Consider the following 7,442-nt stretch of genomic DNA (forward strand, 5'->3'; position numbering starts at 1 on the left):
TTACTCCACGGTACTTGGGCGGTTACATCCACAAACAAAAGACAGGAGAAGGGGGTACTGAGGGGCTGTAACTTTTGTAACACAAACTGACACCAATGCCACTCCAGTTCACCTCCCTCTTTTCTAACACACACACACACACACACCCTGGCACTCAACAGCACCGAGCTAAGAATGGAGCACTCCTTCAACTCAGCTCACGCGATGTGGTGTGCAGAAATTTCCTGCTATAAAAAGTGATTGGGAAGATACCCATTAAAATGTGTGAGGAAAGAGGCCAGCGCTTGCCAAGCAACTGCGTACACACGGAATGAGAAAGCAAAGAGGAGAAAGCAGAAGGGTGGATGGAAAGGGAGTTTAGAAAAGGAAAGTTAAAGAAAGACAAGCAAGAGTGGGTGGATACTCTCCTCGCTGACCACTGGCTGAAATGCCACCCATTTTCAAGGGGGGAGCACACATTTTGGCTTTATTTGCATTCCTTCTTTCTTCAAATTCTGTTTTCACTTAGCACCAGGCAGTCCTCCCTCGAACTCTTGACTTTCCCAAACCAAAAGCTATTTCCTGATTCACTCCCTCTCTCATATAATTATTCTTCTAGGCAGCTCTTTTTTTAAGTCTTTCTCCTCCAGCACTGCCAGTTCTGGACTCGGTGTGACATCACCGCCTCAATGGGGCAGCCTGAAATGTTCTCAAAAGGCCAGGGGTCACGACTGCTCCCAATTTTCGCACATACTTAAAGTCCTGTTTGTGCAACCTTCACATACTTAGTTTTATTTGCATCGTTTTTGAGGCAGAGCTGGGAGACATTCTCTGAGATCAAGCAAGTCACCCTGTTTACCCTGTAAACGGCTGCGTTGTTCTCATTCACATACATTGTACATTTTTCATAACTACTTGGAATCACTTGAAATATACCTTTTTAATGTGTTGCTCAGAACACACAAACCGACATGGAGTTAATAATACATGTCAATTCATCCTCTGGGCAGGCATTCAAAGCATCACACCTCTCTGTGTCGTTGTAGTGGTGGTGTAAGCACTGTGAAACTGCACTGACACTTGGCTCTTCCCCTCTCAGCTGTGTGCTTCTGTTCCCGTTCCAGCTGTACCGGGTGTGGCTGCTGCTGCTGCTGCTGCTGCCGCCACCATAAGAAACATCCAGAAATGTAGGGAACATTTGGATCTTGCTGTGCATTCGATGTTAGGATGTGAAGATGAAGATGTCTTAGAATTGTTATGTTTATTTATTCAAATACAGTACAACCTTGGTTAGCATCATGAATCCGTTCCGGAAGGTCCGACTCTAAGCAAATTAATTTTTCCCATAAGAAATCATGTAAATCCAATGAATCCGTTCCAGAAAGCCAAAAATGTTAACAAAAAACTCATTTTTATAGTTTTACAATTATAGTTTTACATGCAGAAAACAATTCAAAATGTGTTATAAGTACTTATGAATGATGAATGAAAGGGATAAATGAACATTTAAGGTCACTTTTACCTTTGTTGATGATGTGATTTTTGGCAAAGACACGTAGTGGCAGTAAGATCAATATGGACAACACCTTCATGTTTTGCTATGAGTTCTTTTTTTTTAATTCAATAGTGTTTGTCAGGAATGCAGAATATGTAAAATTAGCAAGTTGCTAACAAGAATGTCTTGTGATTAAAAAGAATGCATTAAGAACACAGTTGCACTCACACTGTGTATTAATAACACAACAAGACATGTGCCATATTGTACGCTAGCTAGAAAATACGCAAACCGAGGCAAAATTTTAGTGTAAATTTCCAACTTTAACCAAAAAAACCTGCTAATGGGGGTGTACGCTAACCGAGGTTATTGTTTTCTTTTGTTTTTTATTTTCTTTTTATTTTGAGTGGAAGTGCATAAGTTCGCCAACTGCAAACTGATGAATGTGAACAAGCTAAAAGTACCATCATTTCCAGTGTATAAGCCGCTACTTTTTTCTCGTTCTTTGAACCCTGCGGCTTGTACAATTATACGGCTAATTTATGGCTAAAAGCTACATTCCCCATTATGCTTACAGTGTAGCTTCAGGAAGTAGTGACGTGGACAAGTGAAGTGGAAGCTAACATCACGTTTTGTAGTCTTATATAGTGACCTCTAACACATCTTAAATAAGTTTGATCAAGTGTAGAATTACTACAGCTTCTGTTTGGACTACTCAGACTGCCAACCGCCCACTATCACCAATAGGTTTCGAAAGGCTAGACTGAACGAAGAGGATAGCGCAAGCTAAATAGCTAATTTTCCTCGAGACAACAAAGAGCGACAACGAAAGAGAGACTGACAAAAGTGTGTGACGAAGGAATTATGAGGCTGTTCAATTGTGATGCTTGTCAAGACGATTTGAGTGGTTTTAGTTCCCAGGAGGAGGAGAAGGACAGCGATGAATGACTTTTCTGGTAGGCTACTGTGTAACTACTCATCTTACAGTCACTGTTCGGCACTGTTCAACTACCCATGTTACAACGCACCACCATATTTTACTGTTGGTATGCTGTTTTTCTGAAATGCTGCGTTACTTTTACAACAGATGTAATGGGACACATACCTTTCAAAAAGTTCAACTTTTGTCTCGTCAGACCACAGAGTATTTTCACAAATGTCTTGGGGATCATCAAGATGTTTTCTGGCAAAATTCAGACGAGCCTTAATGGGTTTTTTTTGTTCAGCAGTGGTTTTCGTCTTGTAACTCTGCAATGCAGGCTGTTTTTGCCCAGTGTCTTTCTTATGGTGAAGTCATGAACACTGACCTTAACTGAGGCAAGTGAGGCCTGCAGTTCTTGCAGGATGTTGTTGTGGGGTCTTTTGTGACACATCCACTGCCGCATTTCCTCAAACTACGGCGTGGGCCGAGGCTCAAACAGGACATGCACATGTTAATAGTGTGTCAAAAAAATGGAGCCGTTAAAGGAAACTTATTTTTAATGTGTTAATTGACAGCCCTAATATATATAAATAAATATATATTAAAATATTCATTTACCCTAAATATGTTTCCTTGAACTTTTCAAATATTCTTTGTGAGCTGCTGCTAGCTCATGAGCTACCTGTTGGATAGCCCTGTGATAGCGTCACTATCTTAAAACTACGTATTTATGTTAAACAATACTTACACACACAGCTAGTGTTTTGAAGACAAGACATAATTATTATAATATAATATATATAACAAGAGAGCAAAGTTTTTAAACGACACTTTAAAAAGTATGTCAGCACGTACCCCATGAACGTGATGGAGCTTGGAGCCAGGCAATGTGTGTAAACAAAGATGTCAGAATACTCAAACGGCAATGAAATTGAAAGGTGAGCAATCACACACGCTGGCATCGATAGGCTTAGCCTGTGACAAGCCGTCGTCAATTGACTCCACAATTTACAGACTAAATTTTCATTCTCACGGTAATAAGGACAAAGTGTGTCCCTTGTTAACTCAAAACAGGACGTGCACTTTTATATTTAAATACGGACGAGTCCGTCTTTCAAGGAACGGTTGGCAACCCTAACCGTGATCCACCTATTGAGGACCTTTGTTAGATAATGAAGCTTTGGGTGTGCAGCTAAGGCCTGTGACTTGAAAGATTCAATGACTTTGTAAATCATTTGGTGTAGCTAAGAGATTGAACTATTCAAACACTTTGGGGAGTGCTGGGCGTTTACTGTTTACAGTTCTTCCAAATTTGTACTAACGTTTCAAGAAGATCAGACTTCCCTGTCTCAGGCCTTCTCCAGCTCACACAGCTGTCAACAATTAAGGAAGTTTGGTGCAATCAATTTGGTACTTGGAATCTTCGAATGAAAAAAAAAAAAACGGGTGAATGATCCCCAATGTCCATCCCAATGGACTCTAGGTCAGATGGTTTCTGTGTTTTATTTTTATTGTTTTCAAAAGCTTTGGACTTTTACATCACATGCAGATAGAATGAATCTTAGCTACAATCTTACCAAAATATTCTCACCTATCTTTCTGACAACAACCTGACAAAAATTGTCTTTGGTAGTTAAATGCGGCAAAAATGTCCACTAACCAAATAGGTCCAAGTAAGTCATGCCCTTTTTAAAAATAAGTCTAAAAATGAAAATATTATATATGCTCAGTGCTATGATTTGTCATGTATTTCATGTAAGATAAAACACATGTGAACATTGTGTCATTCATTCACTTCAATGGAGTGCAGTAAGCCATAGACTGTGGGACAAAGCATACCTGGAGAAAACCCACATACATAAATATACTGTATATATACAAGAAAAACATGCAAACGCTACGTAAAAACATCTGAGCCACGATTTGCTCGCTGTAAGGCAATAGCACCAAACCCTCTTCTTTGATGCTTTGCCCTTTTGGACCTGTTAAAACGTTGACTGATGCTACAGGCTACAGCGTCACAATCCCAAATAATCAGTCCTTTATAGCTCCGAAGGGTCATGACAATTCACCCAACTCTGCAACCTGTAAAGCTATTGTTTTAGTCTTGTGGATTTGCAACATTAATGTATGTTTACTTACTTACAATAATCCCTCGCTAATTGGTTCCAGACCTGAGCCGTGATAAGTGAATTTCCACGAATTAGGATTCCTTATTTATAAATGGAATAGTTTCGTAGTTAGGGTGGCAGTGCCTCAGGAGGAAGAGCAGGTCGTCCAGAAAACGGAAGGTTGGCGGTTTGATCCTCACTCCCTTCGAAAAGCGCTATATAAAATCTAATCCATTATGTTTACGACCTTTTAAATACATTATTAGAGCCCTCTAGACACGAAATAACACCCCTATAGTCACATTTACACTCACATTACTCAGTATAATAGACACAATAAGAGAAAATGACACATTTAAGACATAAATGAGACTCGCTGTCGGCGATTGGCTGGTGACCAGTCCAGGGTGTATCTCGCCTCTCGCCTGAAGTCAGCTGGGGTAGGCTCCAGCATGCCCCCCCACTCTATTGAGGACAAATGGCATAGAAAATGGATGGATAAGACTCGTTCTCGCGTGTGTTGCTGTAAATGTGTTCCAGTGCTAAGGGAGCTGAGTGAGGGGGCGGAGAAGAAATAATGTTGGAGGTTCAGAGTTGAGTTTTAGCTTGCCGTGGGTTGGGTTACAGCCGCAACAGTAGCCCGTGTTAGGGGTTATTGTGCCTGTTGGGGGGTCATTCAAACCTGCAATAAAAGCCTGTTGTCCTGGCAATCATGTCTGGTGCTTGTGTGTCTCACCCAATGTTCCAGTAACATTACTGACACCTAGTGACTAGTGTAGTACTACATATCATCGTAACACCTTTGAATGTGTCTTCTGAATGCCTTATATTTGTGTTCTAGTTCATTTAGCCCTTTTTATGCTTGAAAATGATTAATTTAGGCAAAACATATGTAGAATTTGCTTAAATATGCATTTTTTTGACAAATATTTTTGGCCCGTCACATACAAATTTAAACTAAGCTTTGCTTCGTCCTACTCCTTTTGGACATGTGGAACTGTGAAATGATTCATGAGATGTATTCCATTGGAACCTTCATACATGTTCAAATAAAATTAAACCAAACCAAACTGATACAAATAGATTTGGCACTACTTTCTTGCCCTCGCTGATAAACACATTATAATGGGACTATCTGTGAATTCAGCTTGTTGTCGTCTATTATATTTCATGTAATCTGACTTCATATTTTATATTGGCAGTGCTGTAAATCAGCTGTAATTTCCATAAAAAAAACAAGAACTTGGAATCACTGTAGTAGAAACTAAGATAGCAAGACTAGTCACTTAGTGATTTGTTGAAACATTCCATTTCAGATCTGAGTTTCATCATTTTCATCTTTTTATGAGCTCTAAACCTTTTGCACACTCTCACAGCAGTGCCAAAAACTAACTAGAGATGAGACTCCAAGATATGCACCGTAGAGGTCATAAAATATGCAGGCAAAAGTTGGGACACAAATGAGTTTGCAGCTTAAAATACATCCATATAACATGCGTGCTAAGATGGGGATGAACACATGTCTACAGAGTAGCATGCTGAGGATCAGGGCAGGGTCTAGCAGCAATGACCATGATGTAACAATATAGGGAGATGAGACAGACAGTTGACTCACCATAGTTACAATACAATCACTACATATAGTATGTACATGTTATTGCTTAGTTTTTTATTTTGAATAAATGTGCAAATATTTCGAAAAATATTTTTTCATGACATCATTATGGGTTGCTGTTTGGAGAATTTTGCGGGAAAAATTAATTGATTCCACTTTGGAATTACATTACAAAATGTGGAAAAAGTAACTTATTAAACACATTTGAAATGATAAAATGTATAGATATTCACCACTATGACAATGTACGCTAATCATAGGAATTGGCGTCACGGTGTAGAAGTTATACATATAAGTTTAGCCCTTGTGTCTCACAGCAACTACAGTGCGTTCAAGGACCACCAAACAAAGTGCAAAATCTTAATGCTTGACAGAAAACATTATGAGTGAAGCATAAAGACATAAACATGTAAGAATTATGGGTCTTTCAATTGCCTTATAATTGTGGGTCAAACAGTGGTACATTTATTGCTGTACATTTTACCTGTATTATCATGTATTTATACATTATTACCCACTTAGGGTGAATTGGCCGTGTTTTCTGCGGTGCCCCTAAAGGGAAATGATGCAACAAAAAAAAAAAGATGAGGAAACCAAAAACGAAATCCAAATAAACTATTATGAGATCCTGAGAAACCTTTCAGAGATCTTGAGAAAGCTTTGTGAGATGCCGAGAAGCTATTGCAAGACCCTGAGAAACGTTTGTGAGATCCTGAGAGGTTATTGCGAGATCCTGAGAAACTTTTGCGAGAGCCTGAGAAACTTTTGTGAGATCCTGAGAGGTTATTGCGAGATCCTGAGAAACTTTTGCGAGAGCCTGAGAAGGCATTGCGAGAGCCTGAGAAACTTCAGCGAGATCCTGAGAAATTTTTAAAAGGTCTTGAAAAACTTTTGCGACATCCTGAGAAGCTTTTGCAAAATCCTAAGACACTTTAGCAAGATCCTGTGAAGCTATTGTGAGATCTTGAGAAACCTTTGGCGAGATGGTAAAATATTTTTGGGAGACCCTGAGGAACTGCTGCAAGACCCTGAGAAACTTTTGCGAGATCCTGAGAGGCTATTGCAAGATCCTGAGAAACTTTAGCGAGATCTTGAGAAACTTTTGCGAGATTGTAAAACACTTCAGCGAGATCCTGTGAAACTATTAAGAGACCCTGAGAAGCTTTTGCGAGATCCTGAGACGCTTTTGCGAGATCCTGAGAAGCCTTTGCGAGAACCTGAAAAGCTTTTGCAAGATTGTAAAACATTTTTGTGAGATCCTGAGAAACTATTGCGAGACCCTGACAAAATTTTGCAAGATCCTGAGAAACCGAGTTTTTC

The sequence above is a fragment of the Dunckerocampus dactyliophorus genome, chromosome 14 (assembly GCF_027744805.1).
Source record: "Dunckerocampus dactyliophorus isolate RoL2022-P2 chromosome 14, RoL_Ddac_1.1, whole genome shotgun sequence".
In the NCBI taxonomy this organism is placed as follows: domain Eukaryota; kingdom Metazoa; phylum Chordata; class Actinopteri; order Syngnathiformes; family Syngnathidae; genus Dunckerocampus; species Dunckerocampus dactyliophorus.